Genomic DNA, 13,471 nt, shown 5'->3' with positions numbered 1-13,471 from the left:
TAGGAAGAGGTCCATTTCTGTCAAGTTGTCGAACTTATTAGCATAAAGTTTTGAGAAGTATTCCCTTATAATGTTCTGAATCTTGGTTGTTTCCGTGGTGATGTTTCCATTCTCATCTCTGAGTTTATTAATTTGGGTGTGTTCTCTTCTTTTTCTGATAAGATTTGCTAAGGGTCTGTCAATTTTGTTAAGTTTTTCAAAGAACCAACTCTTTGTTTTGTTGATTCTTTCTATAGTTTTTTTGGATTCTAATTCATTTAATTCTGATTTAATTTTGATTATTTATTTCCGTCTACTGGATTGGGGTTTATCTTGCTGCTCTTTTTCAAGGAGGTTTAGATGTGTCATTAAATTGCTAGTTTCAGATCTCTCCAATTTGTTGATGTAGGAGCTCAGAGCTATAAACTTGCCTCTGAGTACTGCCTTTGCTGTGTCCCAGAGGAGCTGGTAATTTGTGTGTTCATTTTTGTTGAATAGCATGAACATTTGAATTTCCTTTCTAATCTCTTCCATGACCCACTCATGATTCAGCAGTGTGTTGATCAGCCTCCAAGTGATACCGGACTTTCTTTGGTGGCTTTTGGTGTTGAGTTCTAATTTTATTCCCTTGTGGTCAGAGAGAATGCAGGGTATAACTTCAATGTTTCTGAATTTAGACAAGTTTGCTTTGTGGCCTAGAATGTGGTCTATTTTAGAAAACGTTCCATGTGCTGCTGAGAAGAACGTGTATTCTGATGCTGCTGGGTGAAATGTTCGGTAAATGTCTGTTAAGTCTAGTTGATCTATGCAGCTGTTTAGATCTGCGGTTTCTCTGTTGAGTTTTTGCCGAGTTGATCTGTCTAGTGGGGAGAGTGGTGTGTTAAAATCCCCAACAATTAATGTCTTTGGATCTATATGGGATTTGAGGGAAAGTAGTGTTTCTTTGATAAATTTGGGTGCTCCATTGTTTGGCGAATAGATATTTAGAATTGTAATATCCTCCTGAAGGAGATATCCTTTAATTAGTATGTAGCGACCTTCTTTATCTCTTCTCACGAATTTTAATATGAAGTCTATTTTATCTGATATTAGGATTGCAACTCCCGCCTGTTTATGAGGGCCGTTTGCTTGGTAGATTTTGTTCCAGCCTTTAACCTTGAAAATGTGTTTGTTTTTATGGGCAAGATGTGACTCCTGCAGGCAGCAGATAGAAGGGTCTTGTTTTTTAATCCAACTAGACAGTCTATGTCGCTTAATTGGAGAGTTCAGTCCGTTAACGTTAAGCGATAGGACTGAGAGGTATTTGGGAGTTCCTGCCATGTTATCTACCTTCTTGGGGGCTGCGAAAACTGGGTCCTTCCTATGGTTCTTGGATTCTCCGTTTGGGTGCAGTTTGTTGGCCTTTATTGTGGTCTTGTTGGTTTTCTATGTGTAGGACATCTTTAAGAATCTTTTGTAGGGCTGGTTTGGTGGAGATGTATTGTTTCAATTTTTCTTTGCTGTGGAAGGTTTTTATTTGGCCTTCAGTTATGAAGGAGAGTTTAGCTGGGTACAGTATTCTTGGTTGATAGTTGTTTGTTTTTAGGGCATGGCATACGTCATTCCAGGCTCTTCTTGCTTTGATTGTCTCTGCTGAGAAATCTGAGGTGATTCTAATTGGTTTCCCTTTATAGGTGATTACCCTTTTCTCCCTGACAGCTTTAAGGATCTTTTCCTTGTTCTGAGTTGATCCTGTGTGGATTATAATGTGTCGGTGGGATGTCCTATTCTGGTCTGGTCTATTTGGGGTTCTAAAGGCTTCTTGTATCTGAATAGGCCTATCTTTTTGCATGTTTGGGAAGTTCTCTGCTAGGATCCTGTTGAACAAATTTCCTAGACCATTAACTTCAGTTTCTACGTGCTCCTCTACACCCATTATCCTTAAGTTATGCCTTCTGATGGTGTCTTCCAGGTGTTGGATAGATCTATCATATTTCTTGGACTTGTCTTGGATGGTTGTATGTTCTTTCTCTATAATATCTAGGCTGTCTTCAATCCCTGAGATTCGATCTTCTGCATGGTCTAACCTGCTGTCAAGACTCTCTATTTTGTTTTTAATCTCTTTTCCTTCTAATTGGTCAGTTTTGATGATGGCTTCAAGTTCTTTGTTGAAGCTCTGTTTTAGGTCTTGTATGAATCTCTTTACTTCCTTAGTTTGGTGTTCAGTGTTTGTCCTCAAATCACTTAGTTGATTGGATATGGTTTCTTTGGACTCCCATTCCTTCTGTTGGGTTCCATTCAGCATTCCCTTTGTGGTCTCCCTGACTTCCTTCAGCTCTTTGTTAATGGATTCTATGGATGCCTTTAGTGATCTTTGTGTGTTCTCTACCTGGTCTCTCAATTCCTGTATTACTCTTTGTTTAGCTTCCTCACGTTCGTGGGATTCCTGCAGTTCTCTTTGAGTGTTCTCAGCCTGCTCACGCCATTCCTCCCTTTCTCTTTGAGTATTCTCAAGTTGTTCACGCAAATCCTGTATCAGTTTTTGATTAGCTTCCTCACGCTTATGATATTCCTGTTTAAACTTCTGTGATGCCTCCTCTCTCTCCCTATCACGCTCATAGAGAGTCCTTTGTAAGTTGTCAAACTTCTCATTTATCATGTTTGCCACCGGTGTTTGTAGAGCTATTTGGGAACTCTCCTCTGGAGTGTTCATTATCTGATCTGACCCCTGATTATCAAGATTGGGAATTGAGATACCCGAATTTGCCATTTTTCTTGTGTTTTTCCGGCTTACTCTGCCCATTTGAGATGAAGATAGTACCAGTTTTGTGCTAGAACACTATCTTAAGGCAACCATCAACCAAAGTTTGCATTTGTACAGTCAATAGTCTACAGATACAATCTAGTTCAACAGATACATCTATTCAACATCAAACAACTATATGCTAAAGGACTTCAAACCGCAGAAAAGAATTTGGAAAACCAGAAATTATTAGGATTAGGGAGAGATGTGGGTGAAAAATAGGAATAGATTGGTGTGGGGAGGCACAGGGAGAGTTAACTATGTCCTAATCACAATGCAGGAAATGGGTTGGGTAGGATGCAAGTAGAGAGAGAGAGAAAAAGAAGAGAGGGATAGGGGAATGAAAAGAGAATAGAAAAAAATAGAAACGTAAAAATTAAAGTTATTGTAGAGATTAAAAGACCATCTATTTAGAGAGGAATGTGAATATGTTGTGAGAAAGGGAGGGACACAGAGAAGATGTGAAAAACTTTAAGGATGGGAAAGGGAGAAGAAAAGATCAGAAGTTCAGTAGAGCTAGACAAAAAACAAAAAGATAATTATGAAAGAAAGAAAAAGAGAAAGAAGATAAGAAAAGAAAGGAAAACGCTCATTTACATATTCCTAAAATAAAAATTATAAGAGGAGAAAACAAAAAAAAAGTTACTGGAAATCAATTATTTTTTCAGAAGAGGCAAAAATTAAAGATTAATAAAAGTTTTAAAAGAGAAAAAAATTTTTATATATATATATATATAAGGTAACAAAAAACAAAAAACAAACAAAAGAAAAGAAGAAAAAAAAATCCTTTGATTTTTTTTTTCTGGGGGGGGAGGGGTGGGAAGAATCCTGTATCTCCCTTTTGTCTGTAACCAGCCTTTTGTTGGAGTCTCTGGTCAGCTTGAGGTCCTGTGGCTTGATTGGTTTCTTAAGTTGATTTGTTGGAAGAGGCAGAAAAATGCTCTGCTTTACCCAAGATTTTGAGATCCCCCTCCCAGGTTAGTTTTCTAGGAGGGTGATCTGCTTTGAGAATCACAAAAGAGGGGGATGCAGTGGTGAGGCTAGGTTCTGGGTAGAGTTGAGGCCTTTCAACAATCAGTAGCTTTTCCCTGGGGCTGATTTGTGCAAAAAAAAAATCTCCCAGAGCCCAGCCTGGAGCCGTTCTCAGGGATTCTGTTTTTCAATTGATTGTTGAGGCTGCTAGAGGGAGGGGCAGCCTCTGGCTCTGGTTACCCAGTGAGGGAAGCCACTCCAATGGCTGGCACCTGAGCTGGGTGACTTTTCCCTGGATGGAGCCGAGTCTGGCAGGTCACTTTGCCGTTAAGTTCTTGTGACCTGCTAAATGACTCGTTTTATTCCAAGGCCTGGGTTGGAGCTGGCAGCTCCTCCGGGCTTTGTCGGTATCCACGATGGAGATCCCCGGTGCTGGGGGGGGAGGGGTGGCCTTCCCTCCTCTGCTCCCTGAGAAGGATTGAGGAAGTCGGGCTTGTACTCACGCCGAGTCTTGGATCCTGGGTCGTCTCTGGTCTGCAAGCTGCAGGATGAAGATGTCCACTCTTTGTTGGTTCTTGCTGGTGTTGAGTAGAATCCGCTCGCCAGCTGCGTCTGGCGCCTTTGTCCTGGACACTCTGTGTGAGCGCTTAGGTATGGCCCCCGGCTGCGGTCCCTGCTGCTTGCGACCCTGCCGCCGCCGCCGAGGCGGCTGCTGGCGAGCACTCAGGTGTTTCTTTTTGCCTTGGTTTCCCTCTCTTGTCTAACTCTCTGTCCTGTGATGGCACACTTGGTGTGATTCTCTGGCTTAGGACTGTTCACTGGAACTCTAAAACTGCTTTCTATGCGAGCGCTTGTTCAGATTACAGCTTCTCCTCCGCCATCTTCCCGGAACTCCTAGATTATATTTATTATCAGCAGAGCCTTGATAATTATACTAGACACCATCAAGGTAATAACAGAACAACTAAATGCCACTAGTAGGATTGCATGGAAAGACTAGCTTTAGGTATTTTAGCTTGAAAGGGAATTATTTCTGTGATGATTAGAAAGTGGTGCTGCAAAGGCCTTACATAGATTGAAGGCTGGCAAAAGGTGAGCTATTTACTAGCTTGTTGATCAATAATTTGGAAGACAAAGGAATGGTGCTGTCCAAATTTGCCTCTAGTTCTTGTTTTCATAACAATGCCTGTGTTGGTTGTTGTATGAATGAGGGCAAAACACCCATTTCTTAAATAGTCTCCCTTTGGATACTGCTGAATGGGAAAGTCTAGCAAAGCTGACTAGGTTTGAAAAAAAGATAAAACAAGGCAGGACTGTAGGAGTTAGAATCTTTTCTGCCAAAGTGCTTGACATAAGCACTGCCTTTTAAAGATGAGCTGCTATCTTACAAGAAGATAAGACTCCTTTTCTGACAAACTTTGACCAGATACCCTGGTTTTTCCTAATTTGAAAGTGTATCTGAGCAAGAAAGATTACGATCCCAAAATTCTGATGAGTGAGAGATATGGTTGCCAAGCATGCTTGCTTGGCTTCCTGTCAGTATCAGATTCTTCTGCAGAAGTAAATTATGCCTTGCTGGGTTCCTTTTGAGCTGTGGGATATGAGGTGTCACATAGGAGAAAACATCAAGATATTTACAACAACTGCTCTGATGAACTTAAACTCCTTATTTAGTATAGCTTTGGAAAAGCACAAGTTAAAATTGTATATTAATTATACAAAGGAATTTTACTGTTACTGCCATATATACAAGGTGTACTTTTAAAGAATTTGATTGCTCTTCCCCTTTTTATGGCCACCTTTATAGAATGTACTTCAATCATCTTCATCTCCATCACTTTCACCTTTCCTATTCCCCATCTGGCCGATTCTTGCTCCAGTCTGAGGTTTCTTGTTTGCCTTTTATATCTTTTGCATAAGTTATTGTAAGCAAAATTACTTACAGAAAATACACTATAGACTGTGCTAACAAGGTTAAAAAGTCTTAGAATGGAAGATGCATTATGTTAACTCAGATATGCCTATCTTCAATCTTTTGTTTTCATTCTTTTCCATGAGGGGCCTGCTTTCAAATCGGAAGTGTTTATTATTTTCTGTTTAACCATTGAATCATAAGCATCTCCCATTACTTATTCTGAAAACATAGGCACCCATTGGTGGTGAGCCTGTCTGTTAGTGAGCAAGGGTATTTTTCATTTTATTGGAGCTTTGGTTCTGGTTATAGTTTATCTGCTTCTCCCTCTGCAATTTGCTTTTCGCTCTGCAGTCTTTCCTGGAATAAAGTTGAGCAGTGGCAGAGCAAGTAGTCAAATGCTATGTTCACTCAGTGTGCTAGACAGAAATCTGCAAATTAGGTATGTGCTCAAGGTGGTCCATTGTGGCATGGTGACAAACTATTATGTAAGTTATACATACACACAAGGGAGTAATCTGTCTTTAGCAGAGATGTCACGAATACAAGGTTTTGAAAATATTTTGTGGACTTCTCTACAATTAGGCTTGAGTTAATTTTGTATTGCTATTACAAATACTTGATAGTCACCTTAGAAAAGCTTATTTTGGCTCAAAAATTTTGAGGTTCCAATCTACAATTGGGCAGACCTATTGTGTTAAGGCCTCCTATGTGGAGGATGGGGATGACATGATGGTTGTACGGTGTAGGAAAACTATTCACTTCATGGTCAAGAAAAATCTGGGGTTCCATTTCTCACTTCAAGGACACACCCTACATAACCAGAAGACCTCCCATTAGGTCTTATATTCTCATTTGCACCATCTCCAAGAAGCTAAGGGCCGAGCCTTTAAAACACAGGCATTAGGTGGACACTTAAGATCCAGCCTATAGCACTACTTTTTGAACAGTAATGTGCATATAAATTATTTGGGAATTTTAAATGTAGCTTCAGATTCAATGGGGCTGGGACTGCTGAGAATTTGAGTTTCTAATAGGTTCTATATTAACACATGTTTGGGTTTGGGGATTACTTTTTGAGTAACACTGCTCTTTGTACCACATTTGTGCCATAAACTTCAAGTTTTCAGCTAGAATCTTAACACTGGAGGAATGAGAACAAGCAAAAGAAGATACATAGCTATTAGGCCCCTAAAAGCCACAGAAGATAGGCAAAGAGGTAGTTTAAACACTAGCACAGGTTTATTTGGAAGAAAAGTCTACAGAAAGGGTCTCAGATGTTGTAAGGTAAATTATCAGAATTCAGAGAAACCACATTTTGAGAGGTAGAATATTGGAGTTTTTGTGACAATGCACTGCCTACAGACTGCTAACTTAATAATGAAGGCCTGCAATCCACAAATACACTTAACACAGCTAGGGAATAGGCTGGAGAGGAAAGAACAAAAAACCAAAATTTCAGCTCTCTGATGGATAGCTGAATTGGACACCATGATGACTAGAGACAAGCCAGGAGATGAGAGACAGGACAGGAACATGGAGATACACATGGCATGGTGTCCCCCACTAGGGGGATGGGTCTCATGACCCTCATTCCCAGGCACTGAACTGACAGGTTCAGTAACCTATCAGTCAAGTAGCCACTCCCATCTCCAGGGATCCAGGGGTGCCTATCACCTGAGGGGGTGTGGGAGCATCACCCTCCCCTACTATGAAGATTTCAAACCTTAAATGGACTTACTCAGGTACCAGCAGAACTTTTCTATCTAGGGTATGCTTAGAGGCTACTCAGAGGCTGGTGATCCAAGCCATTTAGGGAGTTAATCAATGCAGTGTGATGACCCCCTGCCCCCCCCCCGACAAAAAGAAGAATGTGAAATGTGAACATAGAAACTGTACAAAATTATTGAATTTTAAGAATAGGGCCAAACTATGCAAGGCAGGATTGAACTGGAACAAATAGTTACGAGGAAAGGAGTAGGCCTATTTACCCCCTAGCTGTTCCTTCTACTGTAATTACTAGATTTGAAAAAGCAAAATACCTGGCCCCGAAACCAGGAACTGCCCGTTGCTTTAGGTCAAGAAATTGTTACAGGAGTACTTATGGTTTTAATTGTTTCGGGAATGTTTGTGACTTAGGAGCTTGCAAAATAAAATAACTGTGAAGTTCTTCTGTACACCACCTTGCTTGAATCTGCTCTAAAAGAATGCTTTTTTTTAACCTTTATAAACCCTGAGCTATTTGAGTTTGGGACTGCTCATTCCCTAGATGAGTTAACCCTGGCTGGTCAATTGAATAAACTATCTTTTAAGATACTGGTCAGCGTCTGTGACTTTGTCCAGGGGGTCAGTCCACTTCATCTGGATGCCCCAGTGAGGTCCTATTCTCGCCTGAACAGGACAACACCTGTCATAACCTGACTCCTGTGTCAGGGGACAGGCCACATGGCCACACCTAGTGGAAGGCCTTGAGAGACATTCCTCAGTCCCAGGTGCCCTTGCTCTGTGAAACCCCTGAAATGAACTCTGGAGTTTGTTCTACCAGTAAATTTCTGCTTGTCATCATCATGTAAAAACATAAATGAGTTGTTTTAAACTCCCAAGAAAAGTCATCAAGTTTTGGTGTTAGCAAAAACTTGAAAATTAACTAAAGTTCTTCTTCAAAATAATGCAAAAATCCTTTACATTTTTGAGAAGTCAGATAATTTGATTACAATGTGAACATCTTAATGCATTAAAACACCAGATCTTTGGTTTTCTGTAATATCCAAGTTACTATTCACTGGCAGAAATTTCTTCCGTTGTCTGGCCTCAGTCCCTCCTGCTGTTAGAAATTTACTTTCTCCTCTGAACCCCCTTTTCCCTGGGAAAAGAATAGCCATGGGTACAAAACTGTGAAATCAGAAAACAAAACAGGGTGATATATAAGGATCTAGCTTTAATTTTCTGCAAGTAGTTAACCAATTTTGCCAGCACCATTTACTGAAGAGGCTGTGTTTTTTCCACTCCATTTTTTTTATCTCCCTTATCAAAAATTAGATGGCTATAGGTCTGTAGGTTCATTTCTGGGATTTCAATTCTATTCCATTGGTCCTGAGGTCTGTTCTTGTCCCAATACTAAGCTGTTTTTATTACTATGGCTTTGTAGTAAGGTTTGAAATTTGGAATTGATATTCCTGTAGCACTGCTCTTTCTGTTAAGGATCTTTTTAGCTATTCTTTTATTGTTCCATATGATTTTTTGGATTGCCTCCTCTATTTCCTTTAAGAATGAGGATGGAATATTAATAGGTATCGCAATGAATTTGTAGATAGCCTTGGGAAGTATTGCCCTTTTCATAATATTAATCTTTCCAATCCAGGAACATGGGAGTTTTTGCCACTTTCTAAGTTCTATTTTGATTTCTTTTTTCAAGTTTTTAAAGTTTTCATCATAAAGGTCCTTCACTTGCTTAGTTAAGTTAATTCCTAGGTATTTTATTTTTGGTGAGGCTATTCCAAATAGAGTTGCTTTCCTAATTTCAGCCACACTTTTCTTATTGTTGGCATACAGAAAAGCCATTGATTTTTGAGGGTTAATTTTATACCCTTCTACTTTGCCAAAGTTTTGAATCAGCTTGAGAAATTTGGGAGTGTAGTCTGTGGGATACTTTAAATACAAGATCATGTCATCTGCAAAAAGGGAGAGTTTTATTTCTTCTTTCCCCATTTGGATTCACTTTATGTTTGTATCTTGTTTTATTGCTGTAGCTAGGCATTCTAGTACTAGATTGAAGAGCAGTGGATACAGTGGACATACTTGTCTCATTCCTGAGTTAAGAGGAAATGGCTTTAGTTTTTCACCATTAAATACAATTTTTGCTGTAGGTTTGTCATCTACAGCCTTTATTGTATTGAGGAACGTTCCATGGATTCCTAACTTTTCCAGAACCTTTATCATAAAGGGGTGTTGGATCTTGTCAAATGCTTTTTCTGCATCTATTGAGATAACAATCTGGTTCTTATCCTTGCTCCTGTTGATGTGATGAATTATATTAATTAATTTGTGTATATTGAACCAGCTTTACATCCCTGAAATGAATCCTGTTTGATCGTGGTGTGTGATTGTTTCAATGTATTGTTGATTCAATTGGCCAAAATTTTGTTGAGAAGTTTTGTATCAATATTCATCGAAGAAATGGGTTTACAGTTCTCTTTCTTTGATGAGTCGCTGCTGGGTTTTTTGGATGAGGGTTATGATGGCCTCATAGAATGAGTTTGGTAGTGAACTTTCTCTTTCAATTTCATTGAAGAATTGGAGGAGTATTGGTGTGAGATATATACTCATTATTACAAATAAGGGAAACTGCAAGCACTTTTTAAAGAAAATAACTGTGTGTCATGGAAAGGGAAGAAAAGGAACCAACCAATCATTATATGCGTCCTATTATGCGCCAAAGCTTTCTATACTTTCCCTGCTGTGCACGCACTGATGTCACTTCACCTGATTTTGGTATCCCGTCAGATTTTAACATAAAAAACTCGGGCTCTGCCCACTCAACTTCCTCTCAGTGCCATCTTTGCTGCCTAGGTGCTCCATAGAGAAGGCCTTGAATATGCCAAGGAAAGAGGAATAAGAAGCCAACTCTGATCTTGGAGTTCTAGATCTACCAACTCAGAGGCAATGTATTTACAGTGTTAATGCTACACAACCTGTGGTAGTTTATTATTACATTACTAGCAAACATGTGGAATTTATAAGACCTGAAATGTCATTGACTCTTGGTGTCCATGACTCATCTCTATAGTTCTAGTGATTAAAAAGGATGTGACTTGGGGGATAATGTTTTTCAGGCTGGTAGGAAATTTCATGAGGTTCTATCTCCAATTAACTACAAAAATTTCTGGGCTGGAGGCATGGTTCAAATGGTAGACTGACTACTGTTTGCAAATAAACTGAGAGCATGAGGTATGTTCATGCCCCAAACTGGGAGAAAAAAGTCCTTAGAAGAATACCAAAAGAAGCAGAATTATGAACAGGAAAGCAGAAACAGAAGAAATAAACTTATTGATATAGAAAAAGCTTCCCAATGTGAAATATGGCAAAACTGTAATATTTAGGGTTTTCCTTCCTATACAGTAGAAATAAATGATATTTTTACTTGACAAAACTAAAATGTAAAACTGTATGCAATAAAGAATCACATTATGTTTATGTTTCCATAATTTAACCTATTTTCCTACAAATTTCTAGAATAATGTAGCTTTGGAAAATGAATACGTGTTGAATTTTCATAAAGAATTACATATCCTTGCAAGCGTTGTCTAAAATTTATCTACACTGAAATGATTGCCGTTGATAGCTTTCTCAAGATCCCAAATGTTAATATTTTCAGCTGAACTTCCACAAAACTCACACCCCAAACATAACTTTTTAGTTTGTTCATGCAATCATTGGAATTAAATATATGTCTCAAAATGTTAAGTACCGTTATCTGCTGTCATTAATGTAGCATAACTAATACAATTAAGTAAATACTCTGAGGGAAATAAGATACTTGCTTCTAAATACAGACCTGCAGACATGCACACACACACACACACACACACACACACACACACACACACACACACACACACATTTACCACTCTAACTCATGTTAGGTTCCTGACATTGGGTATCAGGCAATGATCTAATAAACAAACTTTCTTGCCCAGATATAAAATACATTCATAATTCCACACATACCAAAATATCAGACCATTCAAAATAATGAGAATATTTAATAGAACCAACCAACTCTTGAGCCATCTACTCCCTGATTTCATTCATTCATGATGATGCATTTCTCATACCATAATTAAAAATCTTTTTGGGTCCTTCTGATTAGCAGAAAAAAATATGCTATCATATAATACAAAATGTAGGTAAAATTAGTTGTCCCTAGGTAATCATTAATATAGCTTATCAAAGACTTCTGTTTCTTTCTTGCAAAGTCTATTTCTAACATTTTCCCCTAATTTCTAATATTAAAATACAAAGGACATGCCATATTCCTTAATTCATATTTCCTAAAGGTTATGCTATGCAGTTGAAGCTGATTAGTTTGCTAATTCTAAATTAAATTTTCTCAACAACTTGAATTATTGTTTATGATACTCTTAAGGCATTTGGAATACCAAATATAACTGGAAATTCCCCTCGGCAATGATTTGTTAACGGCATTAATGGTTGTGGAGGGATAAGGGACTTGAATTATCTAGAGTGCTTTAAAAATGGCACTGTTATTCCAAGGGCTGATCGTTTAGTATGCTTTTCAAGTGTGGTCTTCTTATTTCATCAAAGTTGATAAAAGTATGCTTTTCATCACATTCTTGCCTGCAAAGCAGTAGAATTATTTACTTTGTACAGTTGATATCCAGATGAGACTGTAGTGAAACCTACAAACAACTGCACAGCTGTGTTAGTTGCTCTAGATTTTGAAATTTTCTTCCAGTAGCCCTTATGATTTGAGCGCAGATATGTACATACCACCTTAGTAAGAACAACAGAGTAAATTTATTTTACAAAGGCAAACAATATGTTGTTTCTTAGAATCCTAGAAGTTTGTTTTGTTCACTGGTTTGAGCTGGCTGAGTTATTTCTGAAAATAGCTACATTGACATTCATTGGGCTAATTTGTGAGCTACTAGTGGATAAAAGTCAATTATGATTGTATGTTTTTTTTTGAGACTTTGATTCATTTATTTCTTTAACCTAATTTGTATTATTTCTGTCTACTGGTTTTTGGGTTGGTTTGTTCCTGTTTTTCAAGGACCTAGTGATGCATCATTAGTGCTGATTCAAGATATTTCTTATTGCTGTACATACTCAAAGCTATAAATTTTCTGTGAGTATTGCCTGTGCTGTTGTGTCCCAGAGGTGGTAGTATTTTGAGTTCACTTCCACTGAATTCCCTAAACGTTAAAACTTCCCTCCATATCTCTTCAGTGACTCACTGATTATTTAGCAATGTGTTATTCAGTCTGTGAGTTTCATAATTTTCTGTTATGCCTTTTGATGTTGAGATCTAATTTGGTTCCATCCTGATCTGACAGGATACAAAGAGTAATTTCATTTTATTTTTGAATTTTCACAGATTTTCCTTGTGATCTAATGTATGATCTCTTTTGGAGAACGTTCCATGGGCTGCTGAGAGGAATATATATTGTGACACTGCTGGGTGAAGTATTCTGTAGAGGAATATATATTGTGACACTCCTAGGTGAAATATTCTGTATAGCTTGTCTATCCAGTTATTTAGCTCTGAAGTTTTTTTTGATAAGTTCTTACCTTGATAGCTGGTCCACAGTTAAGATTGATGTGTTCAAGCAACCCACAATGTATTTGGATGTATGCACGTTTTTAGGGTAAGTAATATTTTTCGGTTGAATTTGGGAGCTCTAGGATTCAGGGCATTGATATTGAGAATTGTTATATCCCTCTGATGGAGAGTTTTCGTTATCAGTATTTAATGTACTTCTTTGTCTCTTTTAAGTTTCATACCACTTTTAATTTACACCATATTTTATCTAATATTAGTATAGCTCCTCTGGCCTGTTTATGAAGTCCATTTTTAATTTGTAAAGATGATGTGCAGAAGGGTTACAATTACTTAAGTCAGATAATGAGCACATTTCTTTTTGAATAGTGTCACCTCTTTCCTCATGTTCTCCCTGTTTTTCCCTTTCAACCTCCCTCCCCCATAAGTTGTATAGTTCATGTACAATGTAATATCTATTGAGTAGCACTGATGCATTTGTTAACCCTTTGTCCCACCATTTCTGTTTCCCCCCTTGCCCTTTCCA

The sequence above is a fragment of the Dipodomys merriami genome, unplaced genomic scaffold (assembly GCF_024711535.1).
Source record: "Dipodomys merriami isolate MVZ:Mamm:240054 unplaced genomic scaffold, mDipMer1.0.p SCAF_1127, whole genome shotgun sequence".
In the NCBI taxonomy this organism is placed as follows: Eukaryota; Metazoa; Chordata; class Mammalia; order Rodentia; family Heteromyidae; genus Dipodomys; species Dipodomys merriami.
Note: the sequence above shows the minus strand (reverse complement) of the source record.